We start from the raw sequence: 21,641 nt of genomic DNA, 5'->3' as shown, positions 1-21,641 counted from the left end.
CACCTAGCCCTGGAAAAAGAGCCATGTGTCAGGTCAAACATGCAAGAACAATCATGCCACTGTGCGAATTGTTCACTGCTACAGATACACATGTGGTAAATGCAGACGGGAGATACCATGGCAGTGCCAGGATTGTGAGTGATTGCTGGAATGTACTCACTTACTTTTTTATTTTATTTTGTACTGTTTTTATCAATAAATCTCAGCAACAAAGGAAAAAAAAAAAAACATGCGTGTTGATTTCTCCCTAAGATGGCAAAGTGAAACACAAGTTTCCTTGAAGTGGCTCAGCATGGCCCCACATTGTTTACATAGCAAAAGCAACTGTTCACAGCTGATTAAGGATATTAGCCTAAAGCCTTCCAGCCCATCGGCTGGCCTGCGGGTTTTATAGGTAGAAAAGCCAAATGGCTGCTCTCTGGGACTTCTAGTGTTAAAACACATCAAACAACAGAGGTTAAAAATACATCAAGCAAATATTCAAAGTTTTTCCTTCACATACAACTTTAATAACTTTTTTTAAATGATGCCTACACCTAAAGGTGTTGGCTAGTATTTAAAACGTTATCAGAAAAATGTAAAACAAGTTAGAATGTTTTCCTTCACATACAGATTTTAACTCTTTCGCACGTACGTTCTAAAATATTCAGACTGGCAGCCTGGCGTGAGTTTTTTTTCTGCGATCATTATTATGCAATCAATCGCGTTCTAATTTTGCATTTTATGTCATAAAAATTATCTTATAAAACGGACAGTGCTCAATAATATGGTCGTTCACATGTCATTACTGTTTGTTTGTCTGTCAACGCGCTGTTTTACACATTGCAAATATGTTCCGTGCATTCAGCAGGTAAAGTCAGTGTTCAGTTGAATTGATACGTTATACGTAACATGAATATACCAAAGCACATATTTACATCAATTTTCTTGTTTGTTACTCAGTAATATTGTTTCTGAGTTTTATATCTCTCAATAGCCAAACAGAGAAAAGCTACATGGTATGACATTGTTCAATTATATTTCCCTATATACAAAACATTTGAGCAAGCTAATGATAAGTGAGGTGTGACCATATACATATATACAATTATTATAATATATGGCCACACCTCACTTATCATTAGCTTGCTCATATGTTTTGTAGATATATAGGGAAATATAATTTAACGATGTCAAATACCATGTAGTTTTTCTCAGCTTTGCTAGTGAGAGATATGTATAGTATATATTTAGCATTATTCATACAATTCAAACGTATGACATTTGTTAAAAAGAAATCACAAAATGTACACATTTCATACATGTTTTATTAAATCTATTTCAATGTAAGGTAAATGTTTTTTGTTTAAAACAAACTGTTATACGTTTATACTTACTAATATCCCAGCCAACAAACCCATGTGGGGACCAAAGGGGTTGCACTTGAGCTTATATCTGGGGCCCACCTGGGCTACCCAACTGGGACCCAGCTAATTTTGCCCTCAGTTTTCATGGAGGCCCCACATGGGTTAGCCCAGATACTGATGGACTATGATGGGCTCTTGATGGGCTCCATATCGGGCCCATGTGGGTAACCTAGGTAGCTCCCATTTAGGGCCTACAGGAGTCTGCCCACATGGGTTGATGATGGGACCCAGATAGGTCTTATCTAGGGCTCTTATGGGCCACAACGGGTATATATATGGGCTACCATATTTGTCTGTTTGGGTTACCTTATTTTACAGTAAACCCCTAAATACAAACAATACACGTTTATCCACTAAACTACACCAAAATGTTAAAGGTATTCAATGAACAGAAACCAGTAGTTCACTTTTAAAGTTACTTTATTAACCCTCTGAGGTCGGCAAACGCGCCCCCGCGTTTTGCTGGATTTTCTTCACATTGTAGTACAATAAACTTAAATTACTCCGTCATTTATGGTTATACAGAAAAAAGAAATATAAAAAAAGAATCTGTGATATTTCTACTTTTGTATGTGTCCACTTACAATCAAATCAAAACATTGTGCTTTTGTAAAATAAAGAAAATAAACAGGGTGTGCGTTCTGCCTCTCCGTCACGGTGAACTTTTTTTTCTTGAGCACGTCTATAAACTGAAACAAAACTCAGCGAATACTTGTCACACATTTATGAGCCATACACCTTTATACACATTTAAGTGTGTACTTTTAAATGATCGGATTCAAACTAAAAACAAATATTCTCTGTTTAAGTAATTTGTATAAAACCAACAGGATGTCCAGTATCTCAAACGCTTGCTAATTACTTTTAATTCGGCCACGCCCACTCGCGCAAAAGAGATTCACATGCAAATCTCCACATGGAACGCGAACGCCCTCGTTACCTCAAACACAAAACTCCAAAACACTTCACAAGTCTCTGCTTTTCGTCGAGTTTGGAAGCCGCGCTGTGAGCTTACATTGGATTTACATCAGAAGAAGAAGAACGCGATTTGAAGACAAGAAATATGTAAGGTAAGAAATTCTTACTTATTAGTTTATGGTATTGTTGCATAAACTTCACATTGCAGTTGAACTGTTGCTAGATATATGGTGAATATTATACTATTTAGACCCGTGTTTACTGTTAAATACTGTTTGTGGATATATGCTCAAACATAGATATGTATAACCATAATGTTTAATATTTTGGAGCGCGATGGCGTTTGAATGTATCATATTTTGGAGCGCGCTGTGGGTTTGAATGTATCATATTTTGGAGCGCGCTGTGCGTTTGAATGTATCATATTTTGGAGCGCGCTGTGCGTTTGAATGTATCATATTTTGGAGCGCGATTGCGTTTGAAAGGAAAAATGCACCAAACATTAGGCTTTATGTTTTTACTATTATCTCATTTCATATCATCATAATGAATGGAAACATTTGAAGTAACATAAGATAATCAATATATTTTTCTCTAGCATTGTTACTGAAATCTTTTGGAAGATTTATAGGCTGCTTTGTAAAATAAAATTATTTTATGCAGTACTGCACATAGCTTATGCCTACAAGGCACAACAAATATGGTGTTCATTATATTATATATTGTTGGAAACATTTGTGTGTGTGTGTGTGTGTGTGTGTGTGTGTATTCTGTGAATTTTAAAAAGCAATTTTAACCAGAAAAATCTAAAATGTATTCCCAAAATCGTGCAGGCCTAGTTTCTCTTGATACCAGTATGTTCACTTTTTTTCTTTTCTTTCAGGGACCAGATGCAACTGAGTCCTGCTGACTTCAACATTCACATGAGTCTCTGTACATGAACATGGTAAAGTGAAAATCAAACACCTTGGAAATGAAAGGTATGTACAATGTTTTTAGGAATGGCACAAATGTCTCTGTCTTTGGATCATTGTTTTCAATGTGCTCTTTTGTCATTTGTTGTGTATTTTTGGATTATGTTGTGTTGTAAATAAATCCAAACAATCTAAAAGCGATTCTTTTTTAAATCTCCTCATTCTTTGTGCAAGGTTGCTCTGAATGACAGGGCCTGATAGCTCCTAATAGGGCAGTTAGGGGAGTGTCTTTGTCTTTCTCCGGTGTGAAAAGCTTACATATTAATGAGCTCCCGCATAAAGCTTTCTCACACAAAACACGTCGTAAAATTTTTAAATCAATATATTGTCTTATCTGAATGAGCAGTCAGGGCAAGTCTTGTGAAGAAATAATCAGTATGGGTTTCATGGCCTTATTTCAGTGAGAATTTTTTTTTGTATTTTCACAAACCACGCATAAATGTCATTATCTCAAAACTACAAACTTTTACATACATGCTGCTGATATATTATTGTAGCAGAGTTTGTGCTGAATACAGTGTAATTAGACTTTAGCCATGAAAATGTCACTAGTAACAGAAAAAAACACAAATGTCAGAGCATGTCAGAACACCTCCAGGGCCCAGAAAACAGCTCAGACCTCAGAGGGTTAACCCATAAGAACCCGGACCAATTTCTCCTTATAGGACAATCATGGGGCATATAAAACAGACCAAATGGACCACTTATAACATATTTCTGCAGTTGTTTTTGAAATACAACCCCTCCTTGTGAAATATCTGTAATGTTACATATATGTGACATTGGGCGTTTATGATACATTTTTAATGTTACATATATGTCACATTGGGCGTTTATTTCTCTGTAAAAATAAAATAAAAAATGATAGCCGGGTGATAGCATTGTTTGTGAAACATATCAAGCCATGGAAGGATCTTCCAACACTTATCCCCTTCTTGCCGATTTGACGAATCATTGTTGTCAGTGAAATTTAGACTTGCTAGCAGGGTCTGAAAACGGTTGCGTGACATGTTGTCAGTCACCATGGGACACCTTGTGTAATTTTCCCAGTATGCACGATTTCCTGGCATTAGGTGCAGACCCATGCGCAGATGGATACCAATCAGTATTTCCATTTCTTTAACAGTGGTGTTAACATTCTTCTGAGGTCCAGATCTTTGCATCCTGTACAAATTAGTTTGTTCCTCTAGTCTAGGAGCTCAAGCATTTCTGGTGTTATGAACTTTCTGAAATACTCCAGGGGCGTTAGAAGATTGTCTGGAGGTGTGATACTCGGCCCTTTGAATGTGCACTCAGGGATTTCAAAATGTTTCTTTCTCCAAGATTTTTTTTTTTTTTTTTACCCTGGCTGGTTGTATTTTGCTTCCCAGAGTTTATGTTTGGTTGTGCAGCTTCTAAATCTAAATCACTTGATGCTAATGTCTGAATCAGACCCACTTGATTCATCTTCCTCCATGTCTTTCTTGCTAAGGGTGTAATCAGGGTCATCAATGTCTTCTTCCTAGTCACTGTCATATCCCTCATACTCACTGTTGTCTCCCTGGATAATTTTGAGCACATTCTGAACATCAAGTTGTTTCCTGAATCTATTCATGTTATTCTTACTACAAAAAAGTTAAAATAACCTAAAATAGGACCAACATATGATATCAACATCTTGTTTTAGTTACAGGTATGCAAAATAATTTCAAAATACATTTAATTAACAATGTAATACATTTTTACATTATTTTTATGTTTACATTTGTTAAAATATGCTTTGAAATGAGCAGCAGAAAATATATTACAATAAAATAATTGAATCAGATAAATTAATTGAGCAGCTCATTACCATTTTTCTTAATGTGACATATACGTCACATCAAAATTCCACCTACTGTTTTAAGGTTAACAGCCCGATGTGACATTTATGTCACCACAATATTTTCACAACTGGTTTTATATAAATTTGTTCAAGAAATGTATTAAAATCAGGTTAAGTGTAATCTAGGATATGTTATTAAAACATTATAATTGTTGCATGGGTTGAAACATACCTTTAGTAACAAAACAAGTGTTTTTAAAAATTGCTGACACTGCAACATGTGCTAACCAGACAGGCCATAATTTTGGAAATGTTGCCATGGCCACAAAAATGCACACATTGTCACATGACTGAACCTGGATGTTCCTTATATGTCACTAAGGGACTTCCTGAGTTGAAAATAAGGGATAATGCTTTAAAAAGACCTTTCTAGATAATCACCAGTGTTTGTGACACCCGCGTCACCACGGGTTCTTATGGGTTAAGCAAGTACAAGTATCACAAAACAAGAAAAGAAAAAAGTTAAAGCTATATATATATATATATATATATATATATATATATATATATATATATATATATATATATATATAAAAGTTATATGTGCATATCTGAAAAATTAAAACACAAACAAAACAATAACAGTGCAGCTTCTCACTCCTCTGTTGTCGCTCTCCCAACGGCCCTTTGAAAAGAGAAAATAAATGAATCAACTATTATGCCACTTTTTTTTTTATTCCTTTTCACAGTTCAAACAGATGTGTCAGGTTTACCTTTTGGTGCCCCACATCAAGTTTATCTAGGTAAGGGGTTTGCAAACCTGTCCTGGAACACCCCCTGCACTGCACATATTGGAGGCACAAAATGTACATTTTGACCAACTTTGACCACTTTTGAAGTCATTTCTAGAAATTAGTGTTGTAGATCATTAACCCCCTGAGGTCGGCTATCACGCCGGCGCGATAGGCTCGCTTTTTTTCTTATCAGTGCAAGAGAGACTCAAAATACTCTGTTGACTTTGATCTTACAAACAAGTTTCATACATCTGTCGATCCTGTTAAGTGTGCATTTTTTTGTGTGTATACTCACAATAAAAACAAAGTGTTGTGCTTTTTGCCAAATAAAGAAAAATAAACATGATGTGAGTTCTGCCTACTCTCTGTCAGTGTAGTCCATTCTGAAACGCGTCCGAAAATGAACTGTAACTCAGCAAATACTCAGTCAAACAGGCATACAGACACACAGGCATGAAGCTTGAATTCTCTTCTTTTAAATGAAGTAATTTTTATAAAAAACTAATATTCTCAGTTTATGTAATATGTATGAAAATAGAGAGAGATGTCAGTCGTTCTCATCTCATCTCTTAAGTTTTAATGTGACCCCGCCCACGGAGAGCGCGCGCTATTCAAACGCAAATTATCTGAGGCGATACAAACCTGTGAAACGCCCTCATCAGCTGGATAACACACACCGCGAGTTCACTTTCAGACTCGTGTACTTTACAGCGCTGTGAGGAATAATACTATCTTAATAATAATCCTGGAAAATTTACCTCAGAAGTGCTGGAAGTTTCATTTCGAGGATCAACGGATCCGGCTGAGGAATTGGTCAGTACAATATTTGCTTTGTTCTAATCGCAAGTGTCTGTACACGCAAAAAGACTGTTTAAATATGAATCGTGTTTCTGTGTGTGAATGAATGAACGCACAGATGCGCGCTGTTGTGTAGCTACAGCTGGCAAAAATACTATTTAAATATGAATCGCGTTTTTGTGTGTGAATGAATGAACAGCTTTTACCAAACTCTATTGCTATACAGAGATGTATGTATGATAAAATGTATACTTTAGTTTTTACAAAGAAAGATTACACTGGAAATATTGTTAACATTTTAATTGTTGTTGTAATTGTATAACCTTTTTAATTAAATTGCAAAAATATATATATACAATAAAGATGTATAATATATTCCAAAACTTTCTGAAAATACAGTGAGAACAATTAACTGCACTATTACTAGAAATGTTTACCTTGGATATTATACAATTTGCAAGCACAATTTGTAAAAAAAAAACAACAACTGTGTTTCCAACTGTGAACCAATTATTATATATATATATATATATATATATATATATATATTGTCCTTGCATTCTTCCTTGTGGCTCAGTGACACACCTGAATGAAAGGCTAATTATGGGTGTGAACTTCTCAGGTGTGAGCCACTCTATATTCATGATGGTGTTGGATCGTTTACACCCACCCGCATATTGCCTTTCCAAACAAAAGGTGTCTTACAAAATTTAAATCAATGTATTGTTTTATGTGAATGATTAGGCAGGATGATTTTCACATCATTTTGAAGAAAAAACTCTAGGCGACAAAATGCTATATTCACAATATTATGTGAATGCTTGGCTAAAGAGATGCGTCTTTAATCTAGTTTTAAACTGGGACAGCGAGTCTGAGCCTCTAACAATATCAGGAAGACTATTCCAGAGTTTAGGAGCTAAATGTGAAAACGCCCTCTCTCCTTTAGTGGACTTATATATCCTTGGAATGACCAGAAGCCTCAAATTTAGTGATCTTAAAGAGCGCGATGGATTGTAGGGTGATAGAAGTTCCGTTAAATACCCAGGAGCTAAACCATTTAGGGCTTTATAGGTCATTAGTAATACTTTGTAATTGATACGGAACTTAATAGGTAACCAGTGTAGAGATGATAGAATTGGTGTTATATGATCATATTTTCTTGACCTAGTAAGAACTCTAGCAGCTGCATTTTGGACTAACTGTAGCTTGTTTATTGAGGATGCAGGACAACCAGCTAATAAAGCATTACAGTAATCTAGTCTCGAGGTCATGAATGCATGAACTAACTTTTCTGCATCAGAAACAGATAGCATGTTACGTAGCAATGTTTCTAAGGTGGAAAAAGGCTGTTCTTGTAACATATGAAATATGATTTTCGAAAGACAAGTTGCGGTCTAGTATAACTCCCAGGTCTTTTACTGTAGTGGATAAAGTAACAGGACATCCTTCTAAATTAAAGTTGTACTGTAAGAGGTTTTGTGGGCAGTTTTTTTTACCAATAAGTAATACCTCTGTTTTATCTGAATTTAATAGCAGAAAATTACATGTCATTCAGTATTTTATATCTTTAACACACTCTGTCAATTTAGATAATTTATTGTTTTCATCTGGTCGTGATGAAATATATAATTGAGTGTCATCAGCATAACAGTGGAAATTAATTCCATGTTTTCTTATAATATTACCAAGTGGCAGCATATATATTGAGAATAGCAGAGGGCCTGACACAGATCCTTGCGGCATCCCATAGTTTACTGACGTTATCTTCGATTTTCCCCCATTTAAACAGACAAAATGGTAGCGGTCTGATAAGTACGATCTAAACCAGCTTAATGCCTGTCCATGAACACCAGTGTAGTTTTGTAGTCGATCTAAGAGTATTTTGTGATCTATAGTGTCGAACGCAGCGCTAAGATCGAGTAAAACCAGTATTGAGATACAGCCTTGGTCAGAAGCTAGAAGTAAATCATTTGTAATTTTAACGAGTGCAGTTTCTGTGCTATGATGCGGTCTGAATCCTGACTGAAATTTTTCATAGATATCATTTTCTTGCAAGAAAGAGCACAATTGAGCGGACACAACTTTTTCTAGTATTTTAGACATAAATGGAAGATTTGAAATGGGTCTAGATTTGAAATGGGTCTTTCCCATTCACAAAGGACACAGGAGACAGGCAGGGAAACACAAGCGGGAACATCGACAACGATCTGACAAAGACAAGGCGACAACAGAGAGACTAAATAAGGTACGCTGATCAGTTGCAGCTGGCGCGCTGATCAGAATCAGCTGGAGTGCGGATCAGCGGCCGAGAACAGCGACCACGCCCACATGAACACACACACACACACACATAAACACGAGACGAGAAAAGAGCCAGCAAATTCATAAACCGTGACAGTACTCCTCCCCTAGGAGCGCCTCCTGGCGCTCCCAGAGGAACTTACCTGTTGATTGTAATCATCGATAAGGGAGTGATCCAGAATGTCCCTAGCAGGAACCCAGCTTCTCTCCTCCGGACCGTAACCTTCCCAGTCCACCAGGTACTGAAATCCACGTCCCCTCCGCCTCGAGTCCAGTATACGATTGACCGAATACGTGGGTTCACCGTCTACGAGCCGCGGCGGTGGGGGAACCGGGGCCGGCAGATTAAGGTGAGAATGAAATACAGGTTTCAATTTGGAGACATGAAAAACGGAATGAATCCTCCTGTACGCCGGAGGAAGTTTGAGTCGGACTGCCACCGGACTAAGAATTTTGGTGACAGTGAACGGGCAGATGAATTTGGGAGCTAATGTATTAGACACGGAACGGAGTGGAATGTTCTTGGTTGAAAGCCACACAAATTTGGACACAAATTGGGGCCCCCTGTCGGAAACCATGTCCATCGGGTGGCCATGTAAATGAAAGACGTGATCCACGACAGTCACCGCTGTCTCCTTTACTCCTGGATGACAGGCCACGTTGGAGCAATGACCCCATCGTATAACTTCGGACAGTAACTCCTCCGGTACAAACAATCGACTCGGTGGGCAACCGGGCGGAGGCGTTACCCCTTCTAAGGCCGTCTTGACCTTTGATTCGACCTCCAATGTGAGTGTGGAGATTACTACTTTCTCGGGTAAAATGCACTCAGGAGTAACTGGGCATTCGGATGGATCAAAAATACAAGATAAGGAATCGGGTTTGATGTTCTTGGAACCCGGGCAGTACGAGAGAGAAAAGTCAAAACGTCCGGAAAAAAAGTGTCCATCGAGCCTGCCTGGAGTTGAGTCTTTTAGCAGATCTAATATATTCAAGGTTCTTATGATCAGTCCAAACGATAAAAGGTACCCCCGACCCTTCTAACCAATGACGCCACTCCTCCAACGCCAACTTGACTGCCAACAACTCTCTGTTACCAATGTCATAGTTACGTTCGGCAGGTGATAAACGGTGGGAAAATTATGTGCAAGGATGCATCTTGTCATCTGTGGAAGAGCGTTGGGAGAGAACTGCACCTACCCCCACCTCTGACACGTCGACCTCCACCACGAACTGACGTGAGGAATCAGGGGCGACTAAGATGGGAGCCGAAACAAAGCGACTCTTGAGGTTGGCGAATACAGCCTCGGCTGTATCAGACCACCTGAACGTCATTCTGGGGGAGGTCAAGGCGGTCAGAGGTGCGGCTAGTTGGCTGAAGTTGCGAATAAAACGCAGATAGAAGTTGGCGAACCCCAGAAACCTTTGTAGGGCCTTACGGGAATCTGGACTTGGCCAATCCATCACAGCCTTAACCTTGTCAGGATCCATACGCACTCCCTCAGATGAGACGATGTAACCTAGGAAAGGAACAGACTGTGCATGAAAAATGCATTTCTCCGCCTTGACAAAAAGCCCATTCTCTAGCAACCTCTGAAGTAGAGACCTGCGCGGGACACAATTTTCAGTCCCGCTCCCGCCCGCTCCCGCAGTGTTCAGTCCCGCTCCCGCAAAGATTTGTCATTTTTAGTCCCGCTCCCGCCCGCATCTGTGATATTATGTCCCGCTCCCGCCCGCAAATGCCCGCAAGACGGCAGGCAGGATGTATGTTCACTTTGTCTCACGAAAGGTCTTGGAAAAAAATGCGATTTGTGTCCGTTGTATGTTAACACCTTTTGGCATTTATCGCAGCAGGCAAAAGGTAGTTGATTCCCCTCTTCATCACGCACAACCGAAAAAGACTGCCAAATGTCTGATTTGAGGTTTCGTGATATTTTTTTTGTAGTAAATATGCCTTTCTTTAGAGAAGTGCTTACATCTGAAGCGCTTAGGCCTATATCTGAAGCACTAGGTGCTCTTTTCCTCGTCCATGCTGTCTATTTTGAACTTGAAGCTTTCGAATTCGAACACGGAGCAGTGGGAAGGAATTGTCTCTAAACAAGTGTGCGTGAGATTAGGCCCCGCCCTACCCCAAACGACAACATCCAAGTTTAGGCTGCTTAAAACGTTTTTATTGCTGCCAAACAGAATCTCCCTCACAACTACAAATTATGTACGCTACTTTAATAATTTATATATTTTACTTTACACTCATATTTAATTTGCGGGAGTGCAGCGTATCATCCCCCCCGCCCGCACCCGCAAGTGCACCTTCATCATCCCGCCCGCTCCCGCAATGAACTTTCAAAATTTGTCCCGCGCCGCTCTGTTTTGCGTCGGGTCCCGCGGGACTCCCGCGGGAGTGCATAACTCTACTCTGAAGCACTCGTCTGGTAGACATATATGAATTGGTCAACCATATCTCTCAACACGTAATTGACGAGTGCCTGGAAAACCACTGGGGAGTTGGACAGCCCAAAGGGCATAACCAAATATTCAAAATGGCCCTTAGGGGTGTTGAACGCGGTTTTCCATTCATCCCCCTTCCTGATGCGAACCAAATGATATGCATTACGTAAATCCAATTTTGTGAAGATGGATGCTCCCTGCAACCTCTCGAAAGCTGAAGACATCAACGGCAAAGGATAGGTATTTTTTACCGTGATGTTGTTCAGCTCTCGGTAATCAATACAAGGTCGCAGAGAACAATCCTTCTTACCTACAAAAAAGAACCCCGCCCCCGCTGGAGAAGAGAAAGGACGGATGAATCCGGAGGCTAGAGAATCAGAAATATATTTCTCCATGGCCTCCCTTTCCGGAACAGAAAGTGAGTAAAGTTTGCCCTTAGGCGGAGACTTACCTGGGAGTAAATCTATAGCACAGTCATAGGGACGATGCGGAGGTAGAGAAGCAGCACAGGACTTACTGAACACTTCCTCCAGGTCAAGGTACTCAGCGGGCACGTTTGATAAATTCACTGCCTCCTTCTGAAAAACAGAACTAGACACACATGAACAGGCAGACATAAGACAAGACACATAACATTGAGTGCTCCAAGACGAAACAGAATTGTGTCCCCAGTCAACCCTCGGACTGTGTTGTACTAGCCAGGGATGACCGAGGACGATGGGAGCCAGGGGTGAGTCCAGAAGGAGAAATGTTATTTGCTCCGTGTGATTGCCGGATGTAATGAGTGTCAGAGGGTGAGTGGTAAGTGTAATGTCAGGGAGTACTTGTCCGTTGAGTGCGCTGACTGAAATATGATCCTTGAGAGAAGTGATAGGTATCCTGAGTCTTTGAGCTAGTGTATAATCCATAAAATTACCTTCCGCTCCCGAGTCCAGAAGAGCTTGATAGTGGTATGACCGGGTTGTCCAAAGCAGTCTTACCGGAAGGAGAGTAGAGGATGAGGTCTTGCCCATGGAGATCCCGCCCGACAGTAGCCTCATGTTTACTGCTGAGCTCTTTCTTTTACTGGGCAGGTGTTCAAGAGGTGTCCCGCTCCGCCGCAGTAAAGGCAAAGACCCCTTGTTCTTCGACGCTCTCTCTCCTCCCGGGAAAGCCGAGCTCTACCCACCTGCATGGGCTCTTGATCGAAAATGGGGCTGACCGCATCACAGCCACTGGCCTGAGGGCTCTCGACGCAACCAGGAAGCAGAGTCGTTCTGGTCCGCTGTTTCAATCAATGTAAGCGAGCATCCACTCTCAGCGCCAAATCAATGAGTCCATCGAGCCGTTTAGGTAGGTCCAGGGTGAAGATCTCTTTCTGGATGCGGTCAGCCAACCCATGCAGGAACATGTCCCACTGCGCTTCCTCGTTCCAGTGACACTCGGCAGCCAGGGTACGGAAATCAATTGAGTAATCCGATACTGATCGATAACCTTGACGAAGGTCAGCGAGTTGACGTGCTGCCTCCCGTCCTGCAACTGCTCGGTCGAATACCTGTTTCATTTAGTCGGAAAGTGCCTGGAACGAGGAACAGCATTGATGTTGGTTCTCCCACACCGCCGTTCCCCACAAAGCCACCCGTCCTGAGAGTAAGGTCAGCACGAAGGCCACCTTAGATTCCTCCGTGCAGAAAGTCTGTGGTTGAAGGGAAAAAAACATTGAGCATTTCGTCAAAAATGCCCTACAATAGTTTGGCTCACCGGAATACAATTCAGGAGTAGGTAAGCGTGGTTCAGGTTGGCGGCTGGATGTAGACAGGCAGAGAAACACAAGCAGGAACATCCACAACGATCTGACAAAGACAAGGTGACAACAGAGAGACTAAATAGGGTGCGCTGATCAGAATCAGCTGGCATGCGGATCAGCGGCCGAGAACAGCGACCACGCCCACATGAACACACACACACACACACATAAACACGAGACGAGAAAAGAGACAGCGAATTCATAAACCGTGACAGTACTGAGGGTTCCCAGGACAAGTTAGAAAACCAAACATTTGCCCATCATTCATCCAACTCAAATATTGCTTATCACTTGAAACATGTAAGTAATAGCAACTTTACAAAGTCTGCTCGCTCTAATGTTACAGAACATATTTATCCTGTTTTACAACATTTGCATTGGCTCTTAGTTAAATTTTAATAACTAACAACTTTTAAACGAACCGATTCAAGTGGAAAATAAATATTCTCAGATTAAGTAATCCGTATGAAACGTGCATATAGGCGCGTCCACTGGGGGGGGGGTGACGAGTCAGCATCGTCAACTTAAATTCTGCAGCTGAAAACACAGAAAACATTATCAATAAATTATTAAAATGTTTAGACAGTCAAGCTTTATGCGTGCGTTTGAGCGCTGATTACGCTATGAATTTGCATTGATTTGCACTATCATTTTTGTCTTTTTTAAAGTTTGTATTTCCACATAAAAACAAGCATATCTTAAAACTTTTACCCATCTTGCTCTCCACCACGTGCCCTCGCTGTGCGGTTTCCTCCCCTGTCCCTGGCACCGATTAGCCACTTTGACACTGCCTTTTCAGCCTCTCTTCTGGTAATTTGGTTTGTAAGGGCTTTTTTTTTCAAGCTTCCTGTAAAATACATAAAGAGCATTAGAGTGAGATTAAATTCCATATTTGAGCCTTTGCAAAAAAGCAGATATCTCCACCTTGACATTTTTCAGGAAATACAATAATGATATCGGATATAATATTCTGTCATACACAGCATTTTTGTTGCAAATGTTTATTAAACGAACAAACATTTTTCTAATTTTCTAATTATTTAAATGTTTCTAATTATAATTATTATTATTAACACTTTAGAATACTGTTCTGTCATTAATGAATAACTACACAGGAACAAATGAGGAACACTACTATTAACTAACAAGGAACTCTGATTAATGAAATAATAAGTAATAGCACTCAGTTGAATGTGGTAGTTCACTATTAACTAATCAATAACTGCTATTTTCATACCTCCCAGAGAACTACTAAGAACTACTATCCTACAGGTTCATAATGTATAATTAATTCTAAAGATCATGGTAACCTAGTAATGACTCAAGTGTTACCAAATCCATCAGAATGAATTACTTAATATTTGGAACAGTATTCTAAAGTGTTACTATATTGGGTATCTTTTGTGCATTTCGTCGCTGTCGGGCGGAAACCTTGTATGTCCAAATTTGGTCAATTTCATATTTTTTCCCAAATCGATGCTATTGGTCAGTCCCCACGTGGTTCTGTTATTTTTACAAATTATTAACCAATCTAAAGTGTTGAAAATAGCTTGAGAGCAAATCTCGTAACTCCATTGGACACTTCAACTGTCTGAGAATCCTCGTAACTCCACCTCTTCTTCACTCCGCGGCAGGAGCCTCCGCGGCATTTTGTCTCCTCAGGATTGAAACTCGCAACGATTAAGAAACCCTCATCGAGCAACACGTAAAGCAAGCCTTAACTCTGATTTTATCTGTGTTAAACTATGATATCAGTTATTGATGTATTTTAAATGTCTACGTATTACTAGGCTTATTATTAGGCTTATTATACTTGTGCATTGAAGTTTTAAAATGTATCTAATATAATACTTGAATTGAATTAAATATTTTGGATACCAGCTTTAAATTATTGTTTTTATTATTATTTTACTGACTCGAAGTTGGCACTGTGCATGTAAAATACCCCAAGTAGCAGGTTTTATTTATGGGAGAAAAAGGGTCTGTCTACTGGCACCAGTAAGTTAAGCCTATTTTTGCATAACTCTGTCTGTTTTTTAGACAATAACGAGTGAAAATAGTTAGGTTAGATACATTTGAGTAGGCTTGTTTTGTTAAAAATCGATAGCTGTAATGCTTCGGTGCAGAAGGAAGCCCGTGAGCCACGGAGGTAAGTTTGCGTGCAGATTAGGCAAATTTCCACCTATTAGACAACGTTAGTCAGCTCATAATTTTTTTGTTCTGCTTCACTTATAGCTCTTAAACCTTTAAAATGGAGTTTAGGAAGATGTATGTAACCACAGTCGTTAGCTTTGGTTAACTATTGAAGCCTTTTCTCTTGTCAAAAGGCTCAACGCGACCGCCGATTTTGTTTGCGTGCAGATATTAATTTCCGCCTATTTTAGACAGCCTAATATTTTGGTATTGCATCACTCATATCTCTTAAACGTTTAAAATGGAGTTTAGGAAGATGTATGTAACCACAATCATTAGATTTGAATAGCTCTTAAAGCCTTATTATCAAAAGGCTGAACGCGACCGCAGACTTTGATGAACACTGCTGGCAGCAGCGACGTCTGTGTCCGTTCCATTCTAATCAATGACAGCGTAACCTCGTATGTCCCTGCTCCCAAGTCATAAATCTCGTATCTCCGATTAAACATGATTTTAGGGAAATGTTGTGTTAATGTTGGTACACAACAGTATATGATAGCAATATAACCCTTGTGAAAAAGAAGTGTGCTTAATTGTATTGAAATCGCACTTTTTGTGTGCTTAAAATGATAAAAGTATACTTTTTGAAAAGTGCACTTGCAGATAATATAATAAAATTAAAATTAAAGACCACTTAAATGTACTTAAAGGGAATACACTTTAATGACAATATTTATTAACACACTTAAGTGCACTTTTTACAAATGCACTTTGTAATAATATCTAATTAAGTTTAACTTAAAGTAAGTACACTTTCATCACAATATTTATAAACACACTTAAGTGCATTTAAAAAAATGCACTTTGTAATAATGTCTAATTAAGCTTAACTTAAAGAAAGTACACTTTCATCACAATATTTATAAACACACTTAAGTGCACTTTTTACAAATGCACTTTGTAATAATATCTAATTAAGTTTAACTTAAAGTACACTTTCATCACAATATTTATAAACACACTTAAGTGTATTTTTAAAAATGCACTTTGTAATAATGTCTAATTAAGCTTAACTTAAAGAAAGTACACTTTCATCACAATATTTATAAACACACTTAAGTACAATTTTTTACAAGTGCACTTTGTAATAATATCTAATTAAGTTTAATTTAAAGTAAGTACACTTTCATCACAATATTTCTTAACACACTTAAATACACTTTTTAAAAATGCACTTTGTAATAATGTCTAATTAAGTTTTACTTAAAGAAAGAACACTTTTATCATAATATTTATAAACACATTTAAGTGCACTTTTTATGAATGCACTTTGTAATAATATCTAATTAAGTTTAACTTAAAGTAAGTACGCTTTCATCACAATATTTATAAACACACTTAAGTGCATTTTTAAAAATGCACTTTGTAATAATGTCTAATTAAGCTTAACGTAAAGAAAGTACACTTTCATCACAATATTTATAAACACACTTAAGTGCACTTTTTACAAATGCACTTTGTAATAATATCTAATTAAGTTTAATTTAAAGTAAGTACACTTTCATCACAATATTTCTTAACACACTTAAGTACACTTTTTAAAAATGCACTTTGTAATAATGTCTAATTAAGCTTAACTTAAAGAAAGTACACTTTCATCATAATTTTTATAAACACACTTAAGTGCACTTTTTAATAATGTCTAATTAAATGTTACTTAAAGAAAGAACACTTTCATGACAATATTTATAAACATACTTAAGTGCATGTTTTAAAAACTGCACTTTGTAATGCCTACTAAGTTTTACTTAAACATACATTTTAAATAATTATGATTTATAACACATTTTTAAACACACATTTAATTGTATTAATTGCGAGCAAAAGTTAAACAAATGTAAACAAAATTAATTTGCATTTAAATTCAGTTAAAATACATTTAATTTTAATCACACTACACTACATTGAAAAAAATATTGACTTTTAGTTAGGTTAATGAAAGTTTTGTGAACTTACAGAGTTTAACAACACAATGAGTTAGAACAACTTCAACTTAAACAGAAAAGCTGAAATAACATTTAACCATGCATGATATACGAATATGTTGTTTAATGCGCATGCGCGAGAAATACTACGTCATTATGACGCACTACTTCACTAGAGTTTGAAAAATGCGCTATGTTTTGCGATCCGTTTGCGATGCCTGATGATACTGAAGCTAGCCAAACAAGAGAACAAAAGGAGCACCACGTTTGGATGTTTGTTTGCAGATGAGACGTTATGCTGCAAATAATCAGTCAAGTAAGTATATCTTGATGCTTTCTTTAGTTAATTTTTTTTCACCGTAACATGTCAGTTGCTGAGTGCATTTTAATCACAGATATTATAAACTCAATAGACTCGGGAGGTGAATTAATCATGTTTTCAATAATTTATATATGATTGCATTCTAATAATGTCTTGCATTGTAATGTGAGGAAGGTGTGTGTGGTCGTGTTCGAGGAATTTGGTTGCTGATTTTTTTTTTTTTTACTAAACCGACTTTTTTAATTATTTTAAACAAGCTACTAAAAATTTGCTGAATGCTGATCCAATATTGTAACACTCGAAGACGTTTATATACATTTAATACAAATAATAAATTTTATAACCACCATAAATATTTAATATATTACCCACCTCTAGAAAAAATGCTTGTAATGTGTTCAATTTCATTTTGTATTTAAAGAGTTGTTCAATTACTATTTGTTTTGGAATATGTAATATTTTTGTGTTTATCTGGATTTAAACATTCATTTTGCAGGATCAGTTCATATTTGTTATTGGAGATACAGTGCAAGCGGTGTGTAATCACAGACCTGTATTGATGAGGTGATGTTACAAGATTTATCATGACAGGACAGCACATCCTGATCAAGCTAAAACACTACTTTCAAGTCACTAACTATCCCTATAGCTTTTAAATGCTTTGAATCTTTTGCATGTCATGTGCAAGTAATAAATTCCCACCTGTGCATTTACACATGCACCTATAATCATCATATATTTTATAGGTAACAAACCAAAGTAAGAAGGCTTGCAGCATTGCTGTGTCAACCGTGGTAAATACAGGAACAGGAACATCCTTCATGAAGATAGCTATGTGGGGCAAGCTTAAAATGTAAGAATACCTTTCTTAATTTGCATTGGTCCTGGGTTTGCATGGGTCATATATCTATATTTGTGTAATTGATAAAGTTATGCTTAATTCCCTGTAAAGTAGCAATAAAAAGGTTCTCTATTTTTAATCACTTTAAGCCCAGTGTCAGTAAAGATGGCGTAGTCAGTGGAATCCTGGTGTTTGTGGGAAATAGAAGGAACCTTGCCCAGCTTTCTACAACGATGTGGCCCTGGTGACTGAGGTAATCAATCACATCACACATTCATCAACAGTTAACAGTCAAAAGTTTACATACACCTTGCAGAATAAACTGCTTCATCAGGGTAGTACTAAATAAAGATAAAACGTACATTTTTGTGATCCCTATTATTGATAAAATTGTTAACATTTTGCAGATACTGCAAGGTGTATATCAACTTTGAAGCGCAACTGTATATCTATCTCTTTCATTCAATTGAGCCAAATATAATAATGGACTGGATCTGTATTATAAACAAATTTTCTGTTTTTTTGTTTTTTTCCTCAAGGCATTTTTTCTGACTTTCCTGCATCTTTGAAACATTTCCATTCACATATACTCTGGAGAGCATCTGGGACATTGACATAAACAGCACTTTCCAACGACTTAAAAAATTGGGTGACAAATCATTTTGGTTTTTGTACTTTTGGAGTTCTTCAGGTTTTTTTTTTTTTTTTTACAAACTTAGATTCACTGTAATGCTGGAGTAAGCATTTGGTCCTGTTTAATGTTGGTGCTGGTAAAGGTTTAAAGGGATACTCCACTTTAAAATGAAAATTCTGTCATCATATACTCACCCTCATGTTGTTTCAAACCTGTATGAATTTCTTTCTTCTGCTGAACATCCCTTTAAGAGCTAAATAACAAGGTTCGGTAACTTTTAATTAGGTCTCATTTGTTAATATTAGTTTATTTTTTAGCCAACATGATCTAACCAAGACTAATATTATCTTACTTAGACTAATAAATGCTTAAAGTATTATTCATTCTTAGTTCATGTTAACTGAAGTAGGTAACTAATATATTTTTGTAAAGCATTACCCAAATGTCTCTTTCCAAAACTGTTTGTGTTTATGCATAGTGTTTCTTGGGGTTTTCTTGTGCATCAACAGAAAGGTTTTTATGTACTTCTTTTAGAGATTATTTTGTCAGTAAATTTAGAGGGTTTTACATTTAGTTTTGTTGATTGTAACATTGCATTTAATTCACACTTAAGTGTATTGTTATCTGACATTAAAGTATATTTTAAATCACATTAATTGCGTGTCATTATATTGTGTAGTGCACTGTAACTATATTTTGAAGATATTAGAAGCAATTATGATAGTAGATATAAAGTTGTATTAAAGTACCAATTAAGTTGTTCCAAAAAATCACTCTTAATGGCAACTTATTGCATTTTATTTCAACTTAATATGTGATATATTTTAAATTAATTGCACTTAATGTGCATTCAGTGTGTCGAAAACATTGCATTTAATTCACACTTAAGTGTATTGTTAACTGACATTAAAGTATATTTTAAATCACATTAATTGTGTGTCATTACATTTTGTAGTGCACTTTAAGTATATTTTAAAAACACTAGAAGCAATTATGAAAGTATATATAAAGTTGTAATAAAGTACCAATTAAGTTGTTCCAAAAAATCACTCTTAATGGCAACTTATTACATTTTATTTCAACTTAATATATGATATATTTGAAATTAATTACACTTAATGTGCATTAAGTGCGCCGAAAAGATGGCATTTAATTCACACTTAAGTGTATATATTTAAAGTATATTATTTATGTAATAAGTACACTTTATAAAAGTACACTTAAGTGCACTTTTTTTTCACAAGGGAAGGTATAATACCAACTTTAACGATACAATGTTTAATAACTCAAAAAATATGCAGTTTTTTTAATTTCCTGAAAAATAATGGTTTTGGAGATACGAGGATTCCGCCCGACAGCGACGATTTGTTATTTGAACTAAATAAAGAAAGGAAAAAAGAGCACAGGAATCCGAGGGGTGCGGAGATGCTTCTCAGATCTCATAATTCAGTGGATACTAGTTGTTCTGTGACGAAATAGACATTTATTAAAGATTTATTTAAAATTAAACATTTGAGAATGCAAATATTTCATGTGCACACGTTTAGAATTAAAGCTAAAATGGTCGCTGAATGGCGCTGTTCTGTGATCACAAAATAAACGCGAGCAGACACGATTAAACAGGCTTGTCTCGTAATTGCAATATAATAAGTCCTGCTTTCATTTTGGGTGTTTGATGTGCACATCTTATACAAATAAAAAAATTGCTGCCATTGTGAGATTTATATCGTAAAACAGTGGTAACATTTTAAAGCTGAAGTCTCGACTCCAATCAATTTGTTATAATACACAGTTTGTGTATTAACAATAATAAAAAAATAAGAATGTTACTATAGCGTACAGATCGCTTGGTCATGGCGCCAGAAATAAGGGAAAATATAGCGTGATCTGAGGGAACTCGAAATTCAAACTGAAATTCGAACGTGACGAGAAGCTTTTGGTTAACATTATGTTTTGAAAACAATTTATTTGAATTAACATTAAAATTTTGAAATTATTGTAGTTCTTACCTTGACTACACTCACTGACAGCAAGAATATCCCCATGGAATCTCCTTCCAGCAGAGTGAGTGAGAGTGAAAGTGGTGCGGGCGCGAATCAGGGCGTGGGGAATGGGATATAAAAGGTTATCTTGCTGTTATAGATATTAGTGTACAACATATGGAATGACACTGGGATGACTCCAGCCTATAACAGGGGGGAGGATCAACCGAACAGTGACGGCAGAGGGGACTCTGCCGAGGGAAGACACGGGCTCGCTGCAGGGAGCCGTACCGTGGAAGAATACACATATGGGATCGCTGTAGGGATCACAACATATGGCCCCAGCCTTACATAGGTTCCACCAGTGTATATGAGTGATAGGCCTGGCTTCGGACATACCGCCACGTCCGTTGCCGAAGGGTATGGAGGAACTCGACAGGGTTCAGCTAATAAGGGGAACTCACTGGAGCAAGAATTGCGCACATATCCAGTCCATAGGAGGGGAATGGCACAGC

The 21,641-nt window shown here is 37.4% G+C and overlaps 1 long non-coding RNA gene across 1 annotated transcript; it reads left to right on the top strand.

Annotated features, from left to right (window-relative positions):
• The first annotated feature begins 18,417 nt into the window (after positions 1 to 18,417).
• Positions 18,418 to 19,576, top strand: LOC309508641. Its single transcript, XR_014209632.1, has 3 exons — positions 18,418 to 18,522; positions 18,660 to 18,763; positions 19,050 to 19,576. It is a non-coding gene; the product is annotated as an uncharacterized lncRNA (long non-coding RNA).
• The last annotated feature ends 2,065 nt before the right edge of the window (positions 19,577 to 21,641 follow it).

The sequence above is a fragment of the Leuciscus leuciscus genome (assembly GCF_965113295.1).
Source record: "Leuciscus leuciscus genome assembly, chromosome: 10".
Lineage (NCBI taxonomy): Eukaryota > Metazoa > Chordata > Actinopteri > Cypriniformes > Leuciscidae > Leuciscus > Leuciscus leuciscus.
The sequence above is the reverse complement of the archived record's forward strand: the minus strand, read 5'-3'. Positions and strand labels throughout refer to the sequence as shown.